This window comes from Malania oleifera, chromosome 13, assembly GCF_029873635.1.
Source record: "Malania oleifera isolate guangnan ecotype guangnan chromosome 13, ASM2987363v1, whole genome shotgun sequence".
Classification (NCBI taxonomy): Eukaryota; Viridiplantae; Streptophyta; class Magnoliopsida; order Santalales; family Ximeniaceae; genus Malania; species Malania oleifera.
The window spans coordinates 9795776-9822505 of record NC_080429.1 but is presented as its reverse complement, the minus strand read 5'-3'; the positions used below and the strand labels follow the sequence as shown (position 1 = coordinate 9822505).

The window sequence follows — 26730 nt, the reverse complement described above, 5'->3', positions numbered from 1 at the left end:
ATTCTAGGTTCCAACCAAGGATCGATTCACCGTATACATGCCAACTCAAAAAATGCATAGTTCAAGGACATCCAAATCAGAACCCTTAAGCCCAATTGGATCTAGGATTTTGATTGGAACAAGGAAAGGAAAATATTTAGGAAATTCATTTTCCACTATATTTTTTCTCAATACCAAATACTACTAAAAATGAAAATTTGTTTTAATATGATTAAAAGTAAAGAAAAATAAAATATAAATGACGTGTAAAATCATATTTTTTGGTTAATTTAGTATATTTTTTGCTTTCTTTCTTACTTTCCTTGATAACAAAACATGAAAAAGTGGATTCCTTTATATTTTCCTTTTCTTTCCCAAAGATTTTCCAAGTTCCAAACAGACTTAAAATCTTGAGAAATTCAGATCCACAGTATAAAACTGACTAGTTTTCCTTTTGTACTTTCAATTACCTACTAGTCCCACCTAGCACCATCTCAAGAAAAAAAAAACCACTAGACTGAGCTACATCCAGCTAGAAGAGCAACAGAACAGAACCCAGATCAAGAGCATCAGAGAGCATCAGAACAGAATCCTTTGAATCTTGAGCATTTCAGATCAGTAGTAAACTGCATAGACTTCCTATTGAACTTTCCTTCAAATTAGTAAGATCCTCTCATCTTTTACCATACCAGACATGGACTTACAGATCAGAGCTAAGATAAAAGGCAAAGGAAATCAAAACCATTAACATTCGCACATCTTAATTTCGGATCTCCAATTGCAGACAGAATATAGCTTTCCAAATTGAGCTTTTCCTCCTTATATCCTCGCGACAGAAATTCAACTTGTTTTAGAAAGTACAATCTGCAAATAATTAACGTTGGCTGCACTTTTCACTATAGAGCTCATTTCCACTCTCTGGTATGCGTGAATCTCATCTAGAAGAAAGTGTGTTTCTACATACTTTGGAGCACTAAATTTTTGTGATTCTAACAAAAATCAGCTGTGAGACAAATAGCAAGGATAGAATAATCCATTTATCTCATTGAGCCTTCAACAGAAGCAAAGAATCAAATGGAAAAGGGAGGTAAAGGGGCAAGTAGGTCTCCTAACAGAGGTTCATGGGCAAGTTCAGCATCTTGAAAGGGAACTTGACATAATGTAATGCTTCTTAAAAGATGCAAATAGAAAGAAAGAAACTGATGAAAAGAAGCATAGCTGGATTGATGACATCAGAGATGTTGCTTATAATGCAGAAGATGTCATTGAATCTTACATCTTACAAGTAGAATTCCAAAAGAGAAAATTTTCAGTTGAGGTATTGTTGCTTCTCTAAACAATTGAGCAACCTCCATAACGTTGGAAAAGAGAATCTATGAAGGGAAGAATTGAAGTAGCAGCAAAACATCATGAAACTTTTGGAATTAGAAATCTTGGAGATGTGGCAAGTTCTTCTTCAGCATGTGAGCATCTAAAACACATTCGATCATCCTCCCCTCGTGGTGTCAACAAGGATATTGTTGGTACGGAAAAAGATACAGCCAAGCTAGAGGAAAAACTTCTCAACAAAGATGACCCTTGACTCACTTCTAAAAATGAGTAACTCGGAAGCTATCCCAAGTATAGGAGTATGTCGTGTAATACTTAGCCCAAAAAGGTCAAATCGTCTCCTCAGGGAATGCAGTCCAATTTCAAACTCGTGTAAAACCTAAAAAAAGAAAATAAGAAAAGAATTTCACTGAACATGATTCAGATTCGAAATCTTGGAGTTTTTGAGATTTTATGATGAAATTAAATAACGCAAAAGCTAAAATGTGAATTTTACACACATAAACCAATCAACAACTCACTAATTAAACACTCAAATAGTAAACCAAAAGCGAGAACCTCCCTAATCAGATTTAAATAAAGACAAACTAAACCTAAACCTCAACTATAACGTACGAATGATAAGCCGACTCAACACAATGCTATGAATAAACTAAATGAACGTAAAATATGACTCAACAATGACTCAACTAAATGAATGCAAAATAACTTAAACAATAAATAAAGTTAAACTAATTAAATAAACTAAACCTAACAATAGATAAACTCAAACAACTCTTAAATAAAAATGACTAAATTTAAACTAATGAAAGGCTCCAACAAGATATTTAAAATGACTTAGAGTAAACTAATAGAAAACTCCAACAAAATATTTAAAATGATATTAAAGTGAAAAAGAAATTAAACAGCAAGGTTCCAATAGAATATTTAAAAAAGATATTAAAGTAAAAAAAAAAATGCAACTAAAATAATAGTAAGGTATTTTTAAAAATGACAATGAAGTAAACTAATACAACTAAATGACAACAAATGAGAGAGAGAGAGAGAGAAAAATAAACTCAACAATACTTATTCAATGAATTAATCAACATGAACTCAACATTAAACTATTCATTAAAATAACAATAAAGTGCACAAGTAACTAAACAAATTAAAATAGAGAGAGAGAGAGAGAGAGAAAGGAAGTGGAGGATGGCTGCCGTGAGGAGAGACAAAGCTGCGGCGCTGCCCCTAATGCTGCCTGCTCCAAACCTCCACACGCAACACCCTCTCCCAAGAAACCCTCTTTTCTTCCAAGTAACCTTAGCTTCCCATCCTTTTCTCCTTTCTTTCTTTTTGCTTTTTTTTTTTTTCCTCTCTTGCCCTCCTGCCAGCGTGCCTTCTTGTCTCCAGCTGCCAGCCACAAAAAAACACACACACATACACGGTTTGTTTTTAGTTTGCATGGCCAGGTCACATCAAGGACCCAGTCCTCACTTCTTTTTTTTTTTCTTTCGGCTTCTTTGCTTGCTACCAGCCCATCTCACCAGCCCACGAACTGCACAGCCTCCCTTCATGGCCAGCCCACTGCCATGCACCTTCACAAACTCACACGCATGCACACACGAGCCAACTCTCCAACATCTCTCTTAGAAATAGCAGTTCCTAAACAAAGTCCATCAAGCAAGACCATGAACACGCCATGCAGGAATGCAGATTTCGGCTCTAAACACTTCTCAATCAAATTAATAAAATCCACAAATGAAAATAGATCCCTCACATTTAGAACTCTCCCAACTTGTAACTGATTGAACCACCCCCAGAAGTGTAGCATAGGATCCACAAGGCATAATAGCTCTGGTCTCGAAAATCCCTACTGAGCAATGCTTCATAATTCTCCAAATAGATAAATTGTCTTTACGGTCTTGATTTGGACTCCGGCTCACATACACGGCTCTCCACGAACACGACTCGGCTTCCAAAAATCATCCTCAAACACGCACACTTTGACGCGGACACGAGTTTGATCACGCGACCTCCAACAAGTACGTGTATGGCTCACGGTCACGTGCATGGCTTCACATACGTTTTTAATTTCAATTTTAATTTCCTGCAATGTTTGGTCGTAAATTTCTCGACAAAATAGGATAATTATTTCAAGATTATAAAATGAGCTCGACATTAAAATATTAGACATAATTGGGCATTTAATTAAAATTATAATCTTGAATGCACGATTTTAAACACCTAATTACGCAACATTGACGCGTAATCAACCCTCAACTCACTATGATATCTATCGAAGGAATGGGAGGAATCAGCAAGACCACCCTTGCAAAGAAGGTATATAATCACAATGCACTCACAAGTCATTTTGATTGTCATGCATGGGTTTTTGGTTTCCAAAACTATATGCTCAAAGACCTCCTTTAGGCAATCATAAAAGAACTTAAAACACCAACAAAAAAATTGTTGGAGATGATGGAAAAAGTAAGTGAACGAGATTTAGACAAAATAATATATGATCATCTGAAAGATAGACGGTATCTAGTAGTTTTGGATGACTTGTCGACTGAAGAAGATTGGAAATGTTTCATGGTTACCAGGTAACTCGCAAGACAAAGGTTACCTTTGGAACAAATATTCAAAGCATTCCCCACCCATTGCAATTTCTAAGCCCAGAGGAAAGTTGGGCATTGTTTTGCAGGAAAACTTTTTATGCGAATTGTCCTCCTTACCTAGAAGATGTTGCAAGAAAAATTGTGGGCAAATGTTGTGGTTTACCACTTGCTATTGTTGTAATGGGAGGCACGTTGGCGAGGAAGAACTCGTTGGAGGAATGGAAAAACATCCTCAAAAGTATGGGCTCGCACTTTGCCAAAAGACCCAACTGGAGTCCAAGCAATACAAAAGTTAAGCTACAACGAACTATTGTCCAACCTAAAGTCTTGCATTTTGTATTTAGGCCATTTCCCAAAGGACTACTAATATGAACCCACAAGCTCCGATTGCACAAGATGATCTGCACATGTCAAGCGGACCCATCACAAGAGCTAGAGCCAAGAAGGTCAAGGAGGCTATGCAAGGACTAATCAAGAAGTTGCTTAAACAAGAGTCAATGAGGGTCATGGACACTAAAGAAAAAGACTTTCTTGAAGAGCCTAAGATGGTAAATTGTCTAAAGACGTGTGAAGCTGGAACCTTAAGCCAATAAGGGCTGTTTGGGGAATTTTTATGGACTAAATAATGGGTCAATTGTGTCGATTAAGCATGACATGTGACTTGCACATGTTTTATTAAATGACATGACACATGGCATGTGACTTGCACATGTTTCATTAAATGACATGGCATGCTTAAGGTTATGTGGAGCTATTTTATTGGCCAGATTGATCTTATAGCCTATTTTTATTGACTGAACTGATGTCATGGGTTTCTTTTATTTTCTATAAGTAGCCAACTCTCTGTTGTATTAGAGGGGAATATTTTTTTGACTGAATACAATTCCAAGTGAGATTTATGTCTCTTCAAGTTCTTCATTGAACTTTCACCGAATTTATCAAAGGTGCTACCTTGGTGGCGTTCATCCATTAATTTGATATTCTTGGTTTGTGCTTCACGTCAAGCAATAGGTCAAGGATCCACTACCATGTCGAATCTTATTTTGGGTTTGGGGTTTTGATAAATCTGATTTGGGGTCTTCGGAAGTTCATTCTTGGGGTTCCGCATCATTTGGTATCAGAGCTTTGGTTCAAATCAGGTTCTATCTATCTTATTTTTCTTATTTGCTTTTGAAAATCCTTCTATCTTATAATTATTTATCCTTATTTCATATTCTTCTATCATCCGATCTACCTATCATGTTTTCTTGTTTCCAAAATTTTCCATCTCTTCTTTAGTATCATCCATCATCAAGATTGAATCTTTTGTGGCTGGAAACTGCAAGAAACATAACAAGGCCGATTAGAGCACATTAAAAAAAAAAGTCATTTTGTGCACTTAAAAAAAAAAAAAAAAAAGGAAGAAGAAGAAGCAGCAGCTTGAAGGTTTGTGCAATTTGTGGCTGCACTTAACTTGGATTCTCCTTTGGCTTTACCTTAGTCCATTCTAAAATCTATTCGATTTATTATTTTGATTTGTGTTTGAATATATGTTTGGTCAAGTTGGTTATTTTGTTCCATTGAATTTCTTCTTATTTCGTTTACGTCATTATTGTTTTATTGACTTCTTTTTGTCTTTCCTTCGTTGTTTTGTGTCCTAATTTAGTTGTTCTATTGTTATTTTCATTGATATCTTGTTTCTGATTCATTGATTCAATTGTTGCGTTTGGTTGAACTATTGGTTTGTTTGGGATTAGTTCATTAAAGAACTAAAAGAGAAATCCTGAGTGGTAAGAGGCACGAGTTGTGAACGTATCAGAGGGAAAAATCCAAAAAAAAAAATATTCCCCTCTAATACAACAAAGAGTTGGCTACTTATAGAAAATAAAAGAAACCCATGACATCAGTTCGGCCAATAAAAATAGGCTATGACATCAATCTAACCAATAAAATAGCCCCACATAACCTTAAGCATGTCATGTCATTTAATGAAACATGTGCAAGTCATATGTCATGCTTAATCAACACAATTGACCCATTATTTAGTCCATAAAAATTTCTCAAACAGCCATTATTGACTTAAGGTTCCAGCTTCACACGTCTTTAGACAATTTACCATCTTAGGCTCTTCAAGAAAGTCTTTTTCTTTAGTGTCCATGGCCCTCATTGACTCTTGCTCAAGTAACTTCTCGATTAGTCCTTGCATAGCCTCCTTGACCTTCTTGGCTCTAGCTCTTGTGATGGATCCGCTTGGCATGTGCAGATCATCCTGTGCAATTGGAGCTTGTGGGTTCATATCATTCAGTACAAGCAGGGGAAAGAGAATGTTGTGGCTGATGCGCTTTCTCACAGGTATGCCTTAATTACTACACTTAGCACTAAGCTATTGGGTTTTGAGCACATAAAGGATTTATATGCTAAAGATTCTGATTTTGCTAATGTGTATAAGGCATGTGATAAAGTTGCGTTTCATAAATTCTATAGGAATGATGGATATTTATTTAGGGAGAATAGACTTTGTGTGCCTAACTGCTCCTTAAAAGAACTGCTTGTGCGAGAGTCACATAGCAGGGGTTTGATGGGACATTTTGTGGTACAAAAGACTTTAGATATTCTGCATGAACACTTCTTTTGGCCATATATGCGTAGAGATGTAGAGAGAGTGTGTTCTAGATGCATTTCATGTAAACAAGCTAAGTCTAAGGTCTTACCTCATGACCTTTATACTCCTTTGCCTGTACCTAGTGAACCTTGGGTAGACATTTCAATGGATTTCATATTAAGTTTGCCTAGATCCAAAGGGGGTATGGACTCTATATTTGTGGTGGTTGATAGATTTTCTAAAATGACACATTTTATTCATTGCCATAAAACTGATGAGGCCACAAATATAGCCAATTTATTTTTTTAGGGACATTGTGCGATTGCATGTGTGACAACCTGAATAATAATAGAATTTAAATAATAAAGCGAAAGGGAAATAGAAATAGTAACAGAAGGAGGAAGTCGACTTCGCGTTCGTCGACGACATTGCACTTTGGAAGGAATAACCGAGGGGAAACATCAGGGCTTCGTCGACGAATACAAGGGATTCGTCCACCAGGGTTTAAGAGAATTCGTCGACGAAGACTGAATTTCGTCGACGAAATTATTGAAGGATTCGTCAACGAATGACGTGGCTCATTGACGAATCCAGTTCTATAAATAACAAAAATCCGAATTTTTAACTTCACCCTTAAGCAAACTCTCTCCCCTTCGGTTCTCTCTCTCTCTCTCTCTCTCTCTTCGATTTTGGGCCGGATTTACGCCGGTTCAACAATCCGAAATCACCACGACGCTCCTGGGGAAGTTTTTTCCAAATCTTCCGGAGCGGATCGCTAGTGAAAGCAAGTTGGAAATCATTCCTAAGTTGAGGTAAGGTTTTTTAAGTCAAATTTGATCTTACGGTAGTTATAGGAAATGATGTACACGTAAAAATACTGAAGTTTAGTACTATGAGTTTTCAGTTTCAGGGTATTGATCAAAAAATCCTATGGGGGTTAGACCAAGATATTTTAGGGGCTTTCTCAGTAGTCAGGTAAGGGAATAAACTAAAGCAGTTACTTTCTTACAATTATTGTTATTTATGAGAAAAGTTATTTACAGGAAAAGCATACATTATATCTGTATAATGCGAAGGAAATGTACGTTTGAGAAAATACTATCATTATGTTGAAATGTATATATATGTATGAGATGCCAGACTGTGATTTTAGAATACAATGTATGGTTTTATACAGCAAATGTGTGGCATGAATATTATTTTACATGAAAGAATATCATGATATGACAAATATACGAATGGAATACGTTTTGAGAAATTAGGAAAGAGTACAATACATTACAATGTTGAAATACATGAGAAATGATTTATTTTCATAATGACGTGTATGATATGTTCGGCGCAAGGCCGTAATTTATAAAATGTTCGGCGCAAGGCCGTGATATATGAAAGATTTGGCGCAAAGCCATATTTATGCAATTATGAAAATGCTATATGATTATGTATTATACGTTACCAGAACCCGGATGTTAGTTTAGTTCAGTTCAGGAGCTCGGTACCGTAGCTATATAGACCAGATATCTATATTCAGACTTGTGCTAACCACCTCACGAGGGGGTGAGAGATGGATAGTCGGTGTGGCTTTTAGTATAGAGTTGTAGACGTCCACCTGGCACTCTGAACCAGGGTACGGCGGGCCCATCGTACTTATAGACATATTTGACTCAGCAGTGGTCGGCCAGCCATTGTCAGGTCCCGCCTTCAAGCTGCACAACCCGTCATGGGGGGTAATACATGACATTAGCTAGCTATTCATCCTGGGTATATTTTCAGTATTATCAGTTATAACAGATGTTTATGTACGTTATCATTTATTAATAAATATGAAAGCATATGAGAATTTAGTATGTTATGATAAATGTTTATCGATATATAAAAGGTACTGTATATGTATAATTGCATTAAATGTTCATGTTACCACACAACTGTATTTAGTTTATTTTTCCTTACTGAGAAGTGTCTCACCCTCAAACTTAATATATTTTTCAGGAGACCCTGAGTGATCGGCAAGTCGTGACCGCCGTTGAGTTTACTAAGCTACCCCGTTAGGAGGGTAAGCAATATACTAGGATCGGAATTGTTTTGATTATGGGATCCTAGATGTATTTTGAGATATTTTGGAGGAATGTAAATAGATACAGTATTTTGGGAATGTAGATAACTCTGGTATTATGTTTCTGGTATTATGTTTTATGGATGGATGATTTAAATTTTTATGTTTACTGCTACTTAGGTTTCCGCTGTGATTGACAAAGTGTCCCCGCTACCCACGAGATCGGGTTGAGATTGTTATTATTTATGTTTTTTTATGTTAAATTAAGTAGGTCGTTACAGCATGGCATTCCTAGGACAATTGTGAGTGATAGAGATGTTAAATTCCTTACCTACTTTTGGAAGATTTTGTGGGGAAAGTTAGGAACTAAGCTATTGTTTTCTACTACTTGTCATCCTCAAACTGATGGTCAAACCAAAGTAGTTAATTGGACTTTAGCTACCTTATTGCGTGCGGTCATTCAAGGGAATTTAAAATCATGGGAAGAATGCATACCACTTGTTGAGTTTGTTTATAATAGAACTGTGCATGCTTCTACTAATTTTTCTCCATTTGAAATTATTTATGGTTTTAATCCTTTTGACTCCATTGGATTTGATGTCGTTACCTATGAATGAGATAGCTAGCTTAGACGGACAACACAAGGCTGACTTGGTGAAGAGGATCCACGAACAAGCACGGCAGCACATCGAAAAGAAGAACCGACAATATTCATCACAAGCTAATAAGGGGCGCAAGTTCGTTACTTTAGAACCGGGAGATTGGGTATGGGTGCATATGAGAAAAGAGAGGTTTCCTACTAAAAGGAAAACAAAGCTTTACCCGAGGGGTGATGGACCTTTTCAAGTGCTAGAGAAGATCAACAATAATGCATACAAGTTGGATCTACCGGGTGAGTATAAGGTCAATGCAACTTTCAACGTTTCTAATTTATCCCTTTTTTATGTAGGTTATGATTCGAGGACAAATCTTTTTTAGGAGAGGGGGAATGATATGAACCCCACCCACAAGCTCCGATTGCACAAGATGATTTGCACATGCCAAGCGGATCCATCACAAGAGCTAGAGCCAAGAGGGTCAAGGAAGCTATGCAAGGACTATCGAGAAGTTGCTTGAGCAAAAGTCAATAACGGTCATGGACACTAAAGAAAAAGACTTTCTTGAAGAGCCTAAGATGGTAAATTGTCTAAAGACGTGTGAAGCTGGAACCTTACGCCAATAAGGGCTGTTTGGGGAATTTTTATGGACTAAATAATGGGTCAACTGTGTCGATTAAGCATGACATGTGACTTGCACATGTTTCATTAAATGACATGACACATGGCATGTGACTTGCACATGTTTCATTAAATGACATGGCATGCTTAAGGTTATGTAGGGCTATTTTATTGGCCAGATTGATGTCATAGTCTATTTTTATTGGTCGAACTGATGTCATGGGTTTCTTTTATTTTCTATAAGTAGCCAACTCTCTGTTGTATAAGAGGGGAATATTTTTTTGACTGAATACAATTCCAAGTGAGGTTTATTTCTCTTCAAGTTCTTCATTGAACTTTCACCGAACTTATCAAAAGTGCTACCTTTGTTGCGTTCATCCATTAATTTGATATTCTTGGTTTGTACTTCACATCAAACAATAGGTCAAGGATCCACTACCATGTCGAATCTTATTTTGGGTTTGGGGTTTTGATAAATCTAATTTGGGGTCTTCGGACGTTCATTCTTGGGGTTCCGCATCAACTACATTCTCAAAAAGCGTGATTTGGTGCATCTGTGGGTTGCAGGGGTCTTGAATGCTTCTTGGGGAGGGGAAAGACTGAAAGGCGTAGCAGAAGAATATCTTGACGAGCTAATTGATAGAAATATGGTTCAAGCAATGGGAAGGAGTGGTGGTGGTAGGGTTAAGGAATGTCCAATCCATGATCTACTACGAGACCTTGCCATTTCAAAGGGAAAGGAAGAGATCTTTCTTGAACTACTTGTTCATGGGGGTGGGGAAGTACTTCTAATTCGGGAAAAAATTTATCATCAACCTATCTATTCTAACTTTAATAGGCACTTTGACTCTCAACCTTCAACTACACACCTACGCACTCTTATTCTTCATTATGCTTGATGATCATAGTATCAAGCTCCAAAGTATGGGCATTATTTGCAAAACTTTCAAGTTATTAAGAGTAATGTATTTGAATGACTCAAACCTTGGGTCAAGGAAGTTACCAAAAGAGATAGGAAGACTGATTAATTTAAGGTATTTGGGGCAAAGATTACTGGGATAAGCAACCTGCCATCGTCCATGAGATACTTGCAAAGACTACAAACACTGGATGTACGAGATTGTTATTTTATTGAATTTCCCAAGGTAATATGGGAAATGGGAAATTTACAACATATTTACATTAATGGTTTATGGGATGAAGCAGGGCAACTGGAAATTGATGTTGTACTCCACCACCAGACTGTGATGATGTTGCCTGTTGGTAAATATTAGAAAAAAGCCATAAATATTAAGAAGTGGAGCAGCAGTCTAAGAAAACTTGGAAGTATTTTTAGACGACGACTTCAAGGGAGTGGCAGCATGTTTAGACTTAATTGCTATGCAACAGCACCTTTCCTCTCTAACATTGGACTTTAGATATTGTCGGCAATTATCATTAATGGGAATGGGATTGGATGGACTTTGTAAGCTCCCTAACACTCTCTCTAAGCTATGTCTAGTGAGCAAGCCAATCCAATTGATGGTGCCCAGCAGCCCACATGAACTCTCATGAAACCTTACCCATCTCACTTTTTTGTGTCCCCCCCCCCCCCCCCAATTACCCAATCCCAAGTTGAAATATTGGAGAAGCTCCCAATTTTACAAATTCTGAAATTAAGAGACGGATTTTTCCAAGGACAAGAAGTGAGAATTTCAACTACTGGATTTCCTCAACTCAAGTTCTTGCAACTTGATAGATTGTATGGTTTGGAAGAGTTGAAAGTGGAAAGAGGTGGATTGTCGAGGCTCGGACGTTTCATAATCACATATTGCATTGACCTAAGGAGACTACCAGAAGAGATGGAGTTCTTAAGTTCTCTGGAACAGTCGGAGATTTCTTACATGCCAAAAAATTTTGAGGATAAGATCAGAAGGCCTGAATTCCTCCCAAAAATCCACCATATACCATCCCTCACTATTGACCTAGCATGTCCATTTCAACCAGGTACAAACATTTCTTCTTCTTTCTTTCATGTTCCATCTAAAAACAAAAAAATGGCAGCCCGGTGCACAAAGCTCCCGCAGGGTCCTTCTAAGAGTATAATTAATAAAGTCCAAACTTTGTAACTACCGACTGTAATTTCTCAATAAAAATTTAAAATAGATCATATTTTCAAATTTCAAACCCAAATTTTCCATTTTTTTTCTTCAAAATTCTTAGTTTTTAATTTGTCCAATGTTTTCTTCAAAACAAAATTTTTTATTTTCTTTTTTAAAAAAAAAAATCATTTCAGCAAATTAAAAGAGATTTAGGTTTAATTTGAGACACTTCAGCAACAATGAAAAGATAAAAAAAAAAAGTTACTAAAAGCAATTATTAAAAGCAAAAAAGAATAATCTTGAATGTATTGTAAAAAAGTTAATATCTAGTTCAAAATTAAATATTTTAAAAGCCAATTCTCATCTTTTTAGAAGTTTGAAATTTGTAATTTTCAAAAAAAAAATTACAAGATCAAAAAAAGTTATTTAGCAATCATCATATGACTAACATTTATATTTTGAATGAAAAATTTTATCTGAAAATTGTATTGAATTGTTGATTTTAACAAAAATGAATCCCATAATTGTATTGAATTGTTGATTTCCACAAATGTCAAGTACGACTCCAAATTGATTACTTATCTGCTCTGTTCATCTGCTTGAATTGTTTAACCTATTCATATATTTATCTAGTGTTTGATAAGAAAGAATGGAATGGAATGAAGTGGAATAGAATGAAAATTACATGATCAAAATGTCAAATTATAAAGACAAATTTCTTCATATTTCATTTCATTCTTGAGTGTTAAACAAATCATTATAGTTCCACTGTTTTAAATTTTTCTTTCAATGTGGCTAACAAATAACTTTTCCAATTTCTAATGACAACTTTAACTTGCAGGTGTGGTAATTGAATGATTGCAAAGGAAGTGATTGTTATTGTTTTCTTTTAATAAGGGATGTTTTCATACTCATAAACATCTATGCAGCACATCAAAACATGGGGTTGTGATGAACTCTAAAATTGTGTTGTACTTCTTTCTGTACTTTTTTTTTTTTTGGTTAATCCTATGAACATGACAATTGTTGTATTTTGAAGGTGTACAAAAATACATGCATTTCTATCCCTATTTATTTGTTTTTCTTCTCATGCATTTGCTTAATTTGTTCATATTGTAATTTGTTTTCTCCATCAAGAAATTTAGTTCTCATCACTATATGAGAAGAGAAAAACAAAAACACCATTAAAACTTTGACTAGAACGTGAGGGTGAACCATTCAGTTCTCCAAATCAAGTACTCTGCATTCAAGCTAATTAGCTTATCCTGCTTTTGGTGTTCTTTGCATGGCAATGGTTTTTCAATTCCATGAAGTGAAAAAAAAAAATGCTATTTATTTGTTGGTGCATTGAAATGAATGGACAATCCTACTTCTTCTCTCCAATCTGTAAGTTGGTCACTTTTCTATCTCCCCATGCTTCAAAAATTAACTTGTGAGGACAATCCTTTTAATAACATCAGCTAAATGATTGTTTATTGTCCCAATTAAGAAACCCTAACAATCAGGAATCAATAGTTACCATTTTGGGATCATAATCACCAGGACTTTCCCACTAACACCATCACTTCCAAAGTGATTAGCGTAATTGACAAATAGTTATGTGCCCCTATTTTACATGAATGAGAAGTGTTAGCCCTAGTGGCTAAGGGTTCTCATTCCAGCTTGTTTTGATGACAACAACCCATTAATAATTCTTAAAGTATGCTAACACTTTTCCTCAAGTTCAACTCATATATACAGGAAAATTCCAAGGCAAGCATAAGGGTCAAACATGTATCAACAAAGTCCAACATATGGCACATCCGGAACTCAACCACTCAAGCAAAGCACTTATGATTTTTACATTGCATATATGTGTTGGGTTGTGTGTGTAGGATTGATATTGTAACTCCTGTGCATATATGTAACGAGCTAAACTTGTTCAGGGCATTATACTTGTCTGTGACTGCTTGTCTCGTATGCTTGGGATGGGTTTCCATCATGTAAATACTAGTGTAGGGTTATTTTCTGCTAGTAGTTTATTTGTATGCCAAATATGGCAGCATGACTCTTCGGTCACTTTGATGTTTCCTAGTGTCGGGATGATAATTACATAAAAACCTCTTTAGGGGAGGGTGAGTGTTCATCAGTCATTGTAAAACTCACTAGCTCTTATCAACGTATTTAGCCTACTTGCCTCCCTCGCTAAACACACGATGTCAACGGAGGTGTTGTTAATGAATTGCGTGATTTCAATGTTTACTACTTACGTGTCACTGCTTTCATGAATGCTTACTATTTCCGCTGCCATTTGATTGAATGCTAATGAAAGTGTTTCATGAATGAATGTTGGTAAACAATAGGCTGGCTAGTTAAGCAAGAGTGTTTTAACTAGCGCCGCACGGCCCTTTCACAATGGTGTGAAAATAGTCGGACCGTGACAATATGGTATGGTCAAGAGTATCCTGCAAGAGACGAGTAAATCACATAAGCATATAGTTCATAATAGGTTAGAACATGTATTTCAAGTTCACACATGCATATCGAGTCACTTAAACTACATAAGATGTCAAAATGGCTTTCAAACGTATTTTATCAAACCAAGACATCTTAAAATTGGTAAAAATTAATTTTGGACAAGATGGGACTTTAACTTGAACAAAAGCCGTTTTGGAACTTGTCCACATCCATGTAGGTCCTTATATAAGCAAAACAAAGGGACTCGTCGACGAATACCTTGTATTCGTCGACAAACTCATGAAGGGGCTCGTCGATGTACACAGGGGAATCGTCGACAATGAGATCCCGAGAGCACCTAAAATTTCATAGCAAACTCGTCAACGAATACAGGGGATTTGGCAACGAAGGTACAGTAGTGGCGCGTCGACGTACACAAGGGAATCGTCGACAAAGAGAAACCGAGACCTATCTAAATTCAACAGAAAAGACTCGTCGACGAACACAGGGGTTTCGTCAACGTATGCATGTGTAAGACTCATCGACAAAGTCATGGAATTGTCGATGAGTGTCGAGTTGCAGACAGCATTTAATGCACAGTAACAGCTATTTTTCAAATTGTCTTTTCTCCATTAATGCCCAACGACTCTCCAGCGAGCTGCTCGTCCCTTTGCCCTTTAATATGAGTTTTGTGCATTCATTTCAAGGTAGTTGAGCACTTGGTTGTTAAGCACATTCATTGAGCATTCAATTCTAGGGTTTATCTTTGCTCATACTCTCTTGCTCTTTACTCTTGTCTTACATACCATTCACAAAGAGAGCAGTGTGAGGTGTTGATTTGTATTATCTGCTCAAGAAGGGGCATTTTATTGTTATATCTTATTGCCTTGAATCATTGTATCGGGGGGTTCTTTGTGAGCCTTGGTAAGGTAACTCTTGGTGAGTACCTTGTTGTAGCTCTTGGTGAGCAACTGGATTGTATACCCGAGATTTTAAAGGCTTTTCCGCCAGTGAAGGAGGATTGCTTAGTGGACTTGGAGCATCCTTGAGTTGGTTTCAAGGCGTGGACGTAGGCTTGGTGTCGAACCACGTTAATATCGCTGTGTTAAGCTTTTCTTCTCCTTCCTCTTTCATTTTGTTTGCTTGTTGTTATTTGCCTTGTGATATGCCCTAAATATATCAGCTTATAAAAGAAAGTCAAAACCCAGCAATCACTACCCAAGTCAAATCCTCTGATAAGAACAATTAACTCTAATCCAATAATAAAGGGAGAGATCCACGCTAGCGCTTTAAACCTGCGGAGTGATCCACGCCCCCGCGTCATAATAACGAATCATCCCAAGGGTCAAACCTCGCCACTATAAAGAAGGGTGATGCAAACAAACCAAGGTAACTCACTCTTAACCCACTTTACTATTGCATTCGACCTCCTTGAAGCGTTCCTTTACTTAGTCATCGGAGTGATCCACCGGAGTATACCTCGAGTCCTCCAAGTCTACTGTATTTCCATCCTTTTCAGGTCATCGAAAGTCAGAGAGCGACGGTCCTAGGTCATCACCAATTTTATCCCGCAACAATTGGCATTGTCTATGGGAACTTGCTTCTGAGAGGTACTCATCTCGCTCTCGGCCTCCGACATCCAAATAATGCCAACCATTCACGGCTCTAGCTCTGGCCCTGCTGCTAGAAAAGAATCACCTCAGTCCATCCACTCCTCACCTGCAGAACATTCAAGAGTCACCAGGGAGGAATTTCTTGCCTTCCAAGAGAAGATGGAGAATATGTTCAACCTACTCTTGCAGCAAAAGAGTCAGGAAGAGCATATCCCCCACCAACAACAGGTTAGCCCTAACCCACCTAAGAAAGCAGAGGAACTGAAGGAGAGTGAGGAAAAAACTAACCTCACTAAGAAGGTGGAAGACACAAATAGCATAGGAGTCAATGAGCAAAGATCGACCGAGTTGGAGGAAAGGATTAAAAAAATAGACCAAATTGAGAAGATGATGAAAGAAGGTCGGACCAACCCCTTCTACGGGGAAGCCTCTCTAAGATCCTCAGAGTCGCCATTCACTAAAGAAGTGATGGAAATCCCGCTGCCCAGCAAATTTAAAATGCCAACCTTTGAAAGGTACGGAGGTTTGTCTGACCTGGTCGATCATCTGGACACCTTCAAGGTGTTGATGCAATTGCAGGGCGCACCTGATGCCATCATATGCCGAGTATTTGCTGCAACCCTTAAAGGTAGTGTCAGAGATTGGTATCGAACCCTAAGACCTGGATCAATCAATTCTTTCTCGGAGATGGAGCAGCGTTTCGCCAGCCATTTCCTCAGTAGTCGGAGAACCGTCAAACGTCGACTCATCTGATGAGCATTGTTTAGAGAGAAAGGAAGACACTAAAAAAGTTCATGCACCGCTTCGTCACCGCGACTGTGGAGATCAGCAGCCTGGACATTGGAGTGGCATTGGCAGCCCTGACCACAGCCCTTCAGCCAAGAAACTTTCTGTCTTCTCTAGGAAAGAGACCCCCAGCTGACATGGGGGAACTGATGGCAAGGGCGCAAAAGTATATTAATCTGGAAGAGTTAATGGACACAAGATGAGAGCGAACTTATCTGAAGAGAAATAGTTAGAAGGATATGGGGGAGGCCTCTAAAATAGGGAAGGGGCAAAAGAGTAACAAGTTGCATAACAACCCTAGGGGGTTAGGACATACAAGTTAAGTTCTGGTCCTACACCCCCCTAGATGTCTCGCATACTAATGCCCTAGGGGGTTCTGACCTAATCTAGCATGCCCAAGAAAATTGTTCCATAAAATTGCATCTCTGACAGTCATGTACTCGAACATTTTGTGTGCCTTTATTAAATTATCAAATTTTGCATACATACCTATAACTGCATTGTCCCTCACGCTATTTGATTTCAACCCAAAAAATGAGTCCAACTCATTAAGTAAAGAAAAATCGGCCCAACTAACGAGCAAAGCTCGTGAGGTCAGAAGACTGTCCAACAAATGAGCATAGCTCATTAGGGGAGATCGGCCTAACTAACGAGCAAAGCTCGTGAGATCAGAAGACTGTCCAGCAAATGAGCATAGCTCATTAGGCGAGATCGGCCCAACAGACGAGCAAAGCTCGTGAGGCCAAAAGATTGCCCAACAAATGAGCATAGCTCATTAGGTGAGATCGGCCCAACTGACATGCAAAGCTCGTGAAGCCAAAAGATTGTCCAACAAATGAGCGTAGCTCATTAGGCGAGAACGGCCCAACTGACGAGCAAAGCTCGTGAGGCCAGAAGACTGCTCAACAAATGAGCACAGCTCATTAGGCAAGAACGGCACAACTGACGAGCAAAGCTCATAAGGCCAAAAGACTGCCCAACAAATGAGCACAGCTCATTAGGAGAGAACGGCCCAACTGATGAGCAAAGCTTGTGAGGCCAGAAGACTGCCCAACAAATGAGCATAGCTCATTAGGCGAGAACGGCCCAACTGACGAGCAAAGCTCATGAGGCCAGAAGATTGCCCAACAAATGAGCATAGCTTATTAGGCGAGAACGGCCCAACTAACGAGCAAAGCTCGTGAGACCAGAAGACTGCCCAACAAATGAGCATAGCTCATTAGGCAAGATCCCCAACTGACGAGCAAAGCTCGTGAGACCAAAAGAATGCCCAACAAATGAGCACAACTCAATAGGCAAAGAAGGCCTAACTGACGAGCACAACTCGTGAGGCCATATAACCGCCAACAAGTGAGCACGACTCACTAAACAAAAAAGACCCAACAACAAGCAGCTTGGCAGAAACAACTCGGTAAGATTTTCCTTGAAGGGCAGCTCGATAGAAAATACCCACGAAGAGCTGCTCGGCGAAAATAGCTCAGCGAGAATTGCCTTGAAGAGCGCCTCGGCAAAACTTGCCCATGAAGAGCAACTCGGTAAAAAATGCCATGAAGGGCAGCTCGACAAGAAATGATACAACGAACAACTCTTCTAAAAATGTCATGACAAGTAGCTCGGCAGAAATGCCCATGAAGAGCAGCTCGGCAAAAACAGTTCAACAAGAATTACCTTGAAGAGCAGCTTGGCAAAAGTTGCCCCCGAAGAGCAGTTCGGCAAAACAGCTTTTCGAAAAGTGCCTTGAAAAGCAGCTCGGCAGAAGATGCCTACAAAGAACAGCTCGGCAAGAAGTGCCTTGAAGAGCAACTCGGCAGAAGATGCCCACGAAGAACAGCTCGACAAGAAGTACCTTGAAGAGCAGCTCAGCAGAAGATGCCCACGAAGAACAGCTCGACAAGAAGTACATTGAAGAGCAGCTCGGCAAAAGATGCCCACGAAGAGCAGCTCGGAAAAACAACTCGGCAAGAAGTGCCTTGAAGAGTAGCTCAACAGAAGATGCCCACGAAGAGTAGCTCGTCAAAAACAGCCTGGCAAAGAAGTGCCTTGAAGAGCAGCTCAACAGAAGATGCCCACGAAAAGCAGCTCGGCAAAAACAACTCGGCAAGAAATGCCTTGAAGAGCAACTCGCCAGAAGTTGCCCACGAAGAGCAACTTGGCGAAAATAGCTTGGCAAAAAATGTCTTAAAGAGCAGCTCGTCAGAAAATGCCCACGAAGAGTAGCTCGATGAAAACAGCTCTGCAAGAAGTGCATTGAAAAGCAGCTCGACAGAAGATGCCCATGAAGAGCAGCTCGACAAGAAGTGCCTTGAAGAACAGCTCGGCAGAAGTTGCCCACAAAGAACAGCTCGGCAAAAACAACTCGGCATAAACAACTTGGCAAGAATAGCTCGGTGAGAATAGCTCGACACAAATACTCAATGAAAATTTGGCTCGGCAAATCAGCTCGACAAAGCTGTGTTCACCTCCACCTCGGCTCGGACTAGCTGATGTCCCCTCGAGTTCAGCTCAGCAAAGCCAGAAGTGTCACAAGATCAGCTCGGGTAAGCCGAGCACGTCCCAAATCCGGCTCGGCAAGCTATAGATAAAGAAGTAGCTGAAGAGGGTATTAAAAAATCGGCCCAAGCCGCAGCGCTCATGGACTAAGCCCTAGTAAGAAATCTTCCATTAAGAAACCATGCATCATTACCTGGGATCGGGTCATAACCCAGATCAAACACAACTAGGTTTCACAAAAACCCAACAGGAACAACTTTCAAACTTTAGGAACATGGTTCGAAACTTTGAAACTAAGGGGGGGACAACTGATATGCCCTAAATATATCAGCTTATAAAAGGAAGTCAAAACCCAACAATCACTACCCAAATCAAATCCTCTGGTAAGAGCAATTAACTCTAATCCAATAATGAAGGGAAAGATCCACGCTGGCGCTTTAAACGTCCGGAGTGATCCACGCCCCCGCATCATAATGACGGATCACCCCAAGGGTCAAACCTCGCCACTATAAAGAAGGGTGATGCAAACAAACCAAGGTAACTCACTCTTAACCCACTTTACTGTTGCATTCGACCTCTTTGAAGCGTTCCCTTACTTAAGCATCGGAGTGATCCCCCAGAGTACACCCCGGGTCCTCCAAGCCTACTGTGTTTCCATCCTTTTCAAGTCATCAAAAGTCGAAGAGCGACGGTCCCAAGTCATCACCAATTTTATCCTGCAACACCTTGAATATAAATTGTAATATAATACTCTTGCATCTTGCCAAGTTATTTTTGTGATTGTAGAAAAAGTCTTATATCCGCTAAAGACGTCTATTCACCCCCCCTTTAGACGCACACCCGAGCCAACAAGAAGTATTAAATGAAACAAATAAAATGGTTATGTATATAAACTTGCCAAAAAAAGTCTGCTCATAAATGCATGTACATCACATCTCTAAGAAAAGCAACCTCATGATCTTCAGTGGCTACTTTGATGGAAAATAATATCAATGCAAATATTTTGTCCTAACTTAAAGATCTATAGGAAAACAAATAAACAAAAATCTTCAAGCTTAAAGGAGACACTTAAGAACAACTATTTTCTCATCCGCCAACATTTCAACAAAGTTTTGCAGCATCTGAGTTAAGAAACTAAAACCTTCAATCTTAAAGAGGAACTTAAGAACAACTCCTACTAGTGTGCCAATGCTTCAACAAGTCTTTTGTTATGAGTTAGGGAATTTAATATAAATAAAACATAACTTCAACTAATCTAGTAAGCAAGGCTACCTTCTAATAACCTATTTAACACAAAAACAAGGAGAATAAGAAAGACAATTTGAAAACGTAGACAGCTTATTTTGACATCCAACACAGTGGCCATTCTAGAAAACTTGTTTCTTTTTTTTTTAGCATTTGCAATATATGCTCACTCAAAAATTAAATAGAATTATAAAAGTGGTTCAATTTCAAATCACTCATGCAAAAGGTGCAATTTCATTTCACTCAAGGCAACAACTTACTACTTGGAGCTGAAGCCAAGAAGTAGGAAGATGGATTTGGGAAATGGTGACCCTACTATTCAAGCCTCAAAAAATTTTAAAAAACAAAAAGAAAGAAGAAGAAGAACAACAACAAGGTAATTCATAAAACTCACATTATATTGCATGAACAAATTCAGCAATTAAACTAAATATATACCAGAATTTAAGGTAAGTAAATTAACAAAATTTAACAAATAATTGGGCTGAGATGCATTCTCATCAACATAGTGCATGTTTACATATGGAGGCACAATTCAAAAATGAGGACTTGCATTTTCAAACAGTATAGGTAAAACTAACCCAAAATTGCAGGCATGGTTCAAGAGGAAAATCTTGTATTTCTTCATCATACAAGAGAATCTAAACTCTTTCATGAGTGGCATTTGAAGTAATCTCCTACTCACCCTTGTTTTCAACAAAAATTTTCTTCAAAACCCTACATCTTGCATCTTGCTACCATAACTCTCCCGCCCATCCTCCACAAGTCCAAAATTCAACAAATGTCACAGTTCCAATTCTAACCGCTTCACTTGGATAAATGAATAAATTGCAAATATAATATTTCTTGTGCATTCACTTCCACAAAAAATAGAAAATTTAAATAAGGTTAAATGAGAGAAGCCACAAATTGAATGTTAACTAAACTGGCTTAATTGGAGCCAAGTTTAGATTCTTCTGCACAAACTGCCATGCGTAAGCAACAGGCAAATGAGATCTTCTTAGATTCATTGAGAGAGAAGAGGAAGAGTGGAATCCAAGCAATCATAGTCCAAAACATGAGCCAACAAGAAATGATAAAAAACTATTGCTATGGTTGAGAACATGGATTTGGAGGCTGGAAATTAATTCAGCAACACACCAACTACACTAATAGGAAAAGTGATTCAGTGAGATGAGAAACGAGGTATGCAGATCAACCATACTAGCTCACACATTGCTTTTGTAGTCACAAACCTTGATCTAGAGCCAAATGGATGAGACAAAATGGATGTCGTGGATTGCCTAAGTAATCCACTTCTCTGTTGGGGTTTGCTTAAGGCCTGTGTGAGTATGATTAAAAACCACTGTACATGAAAAAGCATCAATGGGAATTAAAAATTTGGCATAACATTAAACAGTCGGTGCAAGAGTTGATGCAAGTCCTTCAACTAACAATGGAGGCTCAATCTTAAAGACATTAAGAGTGCTTCATATTTCCAAGCAAAACTCAACACTCTCTAGTTGATCAAGTAAACACAATGTTTGATAAATGGAATCAAAATTTTCACTATATTTATGCTTGTTCTTCACCCAATTTTTTATTCCATTCCACCCCATTATATTTAGCAAACCAAATGTGACAGAGATTTAGGTTTTTGTGGTGCATGCATCCTATTTTGTAAGCATAAAACTTTGCATAAGAGCAACTCTAGAGGACCTTGATCTACCAGTGGTAGCGTACCTAGATGACAAACAACTAGAAAACTCAATTCGTGTAGTAATTCAATCAACCTAAAATTGAGCAAACTATTTCAATCCAGCGAGGAAACCTTCAATATACAAATTTCGTGTGCAATGTAAGCAATAAATTCAAGAAACAACAACACATCCCGAGTGCACCCTTCCATAAAACCACTAGATCGCCACAAACTATAGACACCCCCCCCCCCCAAAAATTCTTAGTTGACCTTAAATATGGATTATAAACAAAGTAAAAAAGTATTCATAAGGATTATAATTCAAAGTGAAAAACTAGCTTTAAATTCACAAATCAAACATACCATTCTTGACCTTTGGTGGGGATTCAGAAGATGACAAACTCGATTTCTTCAAAGAACATGAAGACTTAAATGCTTCAATTTGAGATTGGCATTTCACGTAGTCCCCTTTGTTTTCCTCCAAGCATTTCTTCAGAGCCTCAACATCACAAGGTGAAATTATCTTCTTCACACTGCCATTCTCCATCTTACCATCCATAACAACAATTTCTAAGCCAAAACAGTAGATGATTTAATCAGAAAACAAAAATCAACAAGAAAAAAACTAGGTGACTCTATTTAGATAGATGCAGCCCAAATTACTAACTCTAGCTCATTTGTTTACTAGTGTTGGGTGTAATAACAAGAACCATAAGACTTACAAATACAGCTATATTTTCCTGCCTTTTCATGAATATTCTCAGCAGCCAAATGGAGTCCCAATCCAGAATTATCCCAGACAAATGCAATGAGAACAAAGTTCTCAAACTTCTCTGGGAGTTGCAACATCTAACATTCAAAATTTCATTTTTTTTCCTTTTTTCATGCAAAATCTCATCTACCAAAGAGAGTTCTCAAAGTTCTCCATAATTGGATGAGAAAAATCCTGAGTTGATGTAATCCAAATCTATAATTCAAATCAAATACAGAAAGGATAACTAGCAAGATAAACTACCAAGAAAAAAACTCCAAATCAAGATTCTTAAGATCTCCAACTACCAAAACCAACTGATACTCCCAAAAACTCACAACGACACAGCCTTAGGAACAAAAGTAAAACCAACCTTAGAAAAAAGCTAACAAACCCAACACTCAATTGGATCAAGATAAGTGAAAACGCGAATTGCTGAAAACCCTCATAGAAAATGCGGAACGCATCCAACCCCACCCGCCACCCCCAACTGACTATTGCACACAGTCAAAACTCTCCAAACTCACTCCGTTACTAAATTTCTAAAGTAACGCACCACATGAACAGACTATAATAAGAACAAATCTCCCTGGAACGAAAATCATTGTAATTCCATCTGGAAGTTTATCAAGGAAATGACATTCAGACAACCCCCCACCCCAAAAAATTAAAGAAAAAAAATGCAGTCCAAAAAATAATGTAAGCGTCACCCCTCCCACCAGACCTGCAAAATTATATGAAGAATACAGCAATAGATAAAACTGCGATTGAATACCTGATCAACTAAGCAGCAAAAGGGAGCACAGATCTGTAGTCTAAGCCAAGTATTTGAGATGTAGACCATAACACCAGCACCAGTACCAGCACCAACTCCAACTCCACCAAGAAAATAAGCAAGAAGAAAATCGAGAGAGGCGTAGGTGAAAGAAACAGGGGAGATTGAACGCGCGGAGAGATAGAGAGAGGTGTAAGAATATTTGCTACGGGCCGAGACAGAGGAAGGTCGGGGATTCCGAGCAGACGACCAGAGAGAAGAAGTGGCTCGGGCGGGAGGCTACGAGCAGACGACCAGAGGGGAGAAGGGACTCGGGTGGAAGGTTCCGAGCCGACGACCTGAGGGGAGAAGGGACTCGGAAGGATGACGCGTCGCGAAGGGGCTCCGAGCAGACAGAGGAGCTCGGACGAAGGGCGTTTCGCAGAGGAGCTCGGACAGAGGGTTCCAAACAGATTGAGAAGGTCGGACGGATCTTGTACGTGGACAAGAGGTCCTGAGCAGACTGAGGCACCTCGCAGAAGGGCTCGGGCAGACAGACCCGAGCAGACTGAGTGGCTCGGACGAAAGGCAAAGCTGACAGGACTTGCAGACCTGGCGTGTGGGCTGAAGCTCTGTGGGCCGTGGCTTGTTATCGCAGGAAGCCGGGCCGAGCACCTTGGGCTGAGATCTCAGCAGCGTGGGAATTGGGCTGGGCACTGTGGCCGAAGTTCATTTGCATTCTATTATCCATTTAATCCTCTTACTTTTTTTTTTTTTCTTTTCATCGGTAGGGTAAATTGTATTCATCAAAATTGAATATATACACATACCAAGCATACACCGTATTGGGGCATTGTTCCCCATCCAACAAAATTTCAACAATCTACATTACATCAAAACTTGGGCATACCTGGAGGTAAGGGGAGAAGGTTCGCAAATCGGCGCAGTTGACGAGGATCTTATGAACATCCCCATAAATGGCGATCGGGAGAGGTGTGTCCAGATAGGAAGTCGCTTATTAGACACTCTAAAAACGGAGCTGAGAATATTACTAAGTGAGTTTGCAGACATCTTTGCTTGGTCGGATAGTGACATGACAAGGATTGACGCTGCAATCATGGAGCACAGGTTGCGGGTTGACCCTAGCCATAAGCCCGTTAAACAAAAGAAGAGGAGATTTTCATTAGAGCGAATTAAGGTGATAGATGAAGAAGTGACGAAGCTAGTACATTCGTTCGGGAAGTCAACTATCCAGAATGGCTCAACAATGTAATATTGGTAAAAAAAAAGCCAAATGAAAAGTGGCGAGCTTGTATCGACTTCACGGATTTGAATAAGTCGTGCCCGAAAAACAATTCGCTGTCCACTGTAGGGGCATCCCACATTTAAGAAGAGTTGCCTTCAAAATCTCTCTTCTTCTTCTTCTTACTTGACCACTACTTCTTCACCTCCGCCATCATCACCTCGTATTGGTTAGCCACAACGAAGGTTGGATTGCGTTTAAGTTTCAAAATGAGGAGGATCTTTTGAATATAATGGAGAAGGGGCCTTATTCGGTGTATGGAAGGACAATGCCTAAGAGATTTCAATTTGACCTTGAGCACAGGACTATACTTCTTGTGTAACATCCTCAAAATTCTCACCATTTTTTTTTATATATTAACTATTCTGATACCCCCTGCTATGGAACTCGAACCTCGAAAGGCACCGGGGTATATCTGAATATCAAATCATACCTATGTAGCGGAAACGTAATCCATACATCCATACACATTATACAATACCAGGAATCTGTATTTCTGAACCATAACTATATAATACATCTCTCTTCAAAAAATCTGTCCCAAAATACAAAACTCTTCACAAACTTACCCTTTAAACCAGGGTAATCAATATACTCTATCCGCGAGCCTGAACTGCTCGCCCAGCTGGCTCACCTGAAAAATGTTAAAGTCATGGGGTGAGTCGACGCTCAGTAAGTGGAAATATGCTATTACTAGTGTGTGGTAACTAAGTTAGGAATATTGTTTAAATAATAACTGAACTATAATATAATAGTAAATCTGTAAAACATATATTTCTTTTCACAATTTAAAATATAATTGTATCATCTGTATTTTTTACTTTTCATACTACTAATATCATACTATACTCATCAGATACTGTAAAACTATATACATATACATAACTGTGTTTTATCCCTGGAATTCTGTATGTCATGATTCGACACCTCATGATAGGGTTGTGCGGTCGTAGGCGGGACTTAATCCGGTCGGTCCTCCAGATAAGTCAATATACTCTACACTACCTCAGTCCGGTTAAACTGTATCCACTCCTAGGCTTGGGACTGGCTACTACCTCGTCAAACCGGTCCCCCCTCAACCCAGCGAACTAGGGAGCTGCATACTCTCCGAGCACGATTGATGGTACTCACACATTATCTGAGATATGTGGTTGCACTCTATTTGTATCTAGCAACGATATCGCGCTCTGTATTCTTTATCTATACTGTATCTGTCTGTAATCTTCCTCAGGGATCTAATACTATATATATACATATATACTCTTTTACTGTTTTCATCATGTTTTTCTGTACTGTAAACCCTGTAATCTCTATATTCTGTATCAGTAGCATCTTGATGCTATCTCTGTATATCTGTCTGTATACTCTATCTATATACTCTGTCTGTATACTCTGCATGTTATGGTAATAGGAAACATGGTAAACTATAAATACTGTATATACTATTCTGAATAAAGCTGTAATATACTATTCTGGATAAATATCTGTGATATATTGATCTGTATAAAACTATAACATACTGATCTGAGTAAAATTGTAATATACTATCTATATCTATGTAATCAATATAGTATGATATACTATAAAAACTATATAAATTATTCATCACATAAATATCTACTCAGGCCACACAAGTATTTAAAACTCATATTCTGTAAAACTGGGTAATAAGTTGGTATATACATATGTGCAAAATCTCTATTAACATTATAAAATTCATAGCATAGCATATTTCCCTTACCTTAACTCTGAAAAGCCCCTACTAACCCTATACCCGCAAGGTTCTCCACTCAACATCCTGAAAATGACATCCCCCAAAACAAAATATTAGCAT

At 38.6% G+C, this 26730-nt stretch overlaps 1 long non-coding RNA gene across 1 annotated transcript; it reads right to left on the bottom strand.

Annotated features, from left to right (window-relative positions):
* Nucleotides 1-7575: 7575 nt before the first annotated feature.
* On the bottom strand, nucleotides 7576-24212 carry LOC131146968 (uncharacterized). Its single transcript, XR_009134511.1, has 3 exons — nucleotides 23615-24212; nucleotides 22452-22658; nucleotides 7576-8195 (listed from the first exon to the last, which is right to left on the bottom strand). It is a non-coding gene; the product is annotated as an uncharacterized LOC131146968 (long non-coding RNA).
* Nucleotides 24213-26730: the final 2518 nt, after the last annotated feature.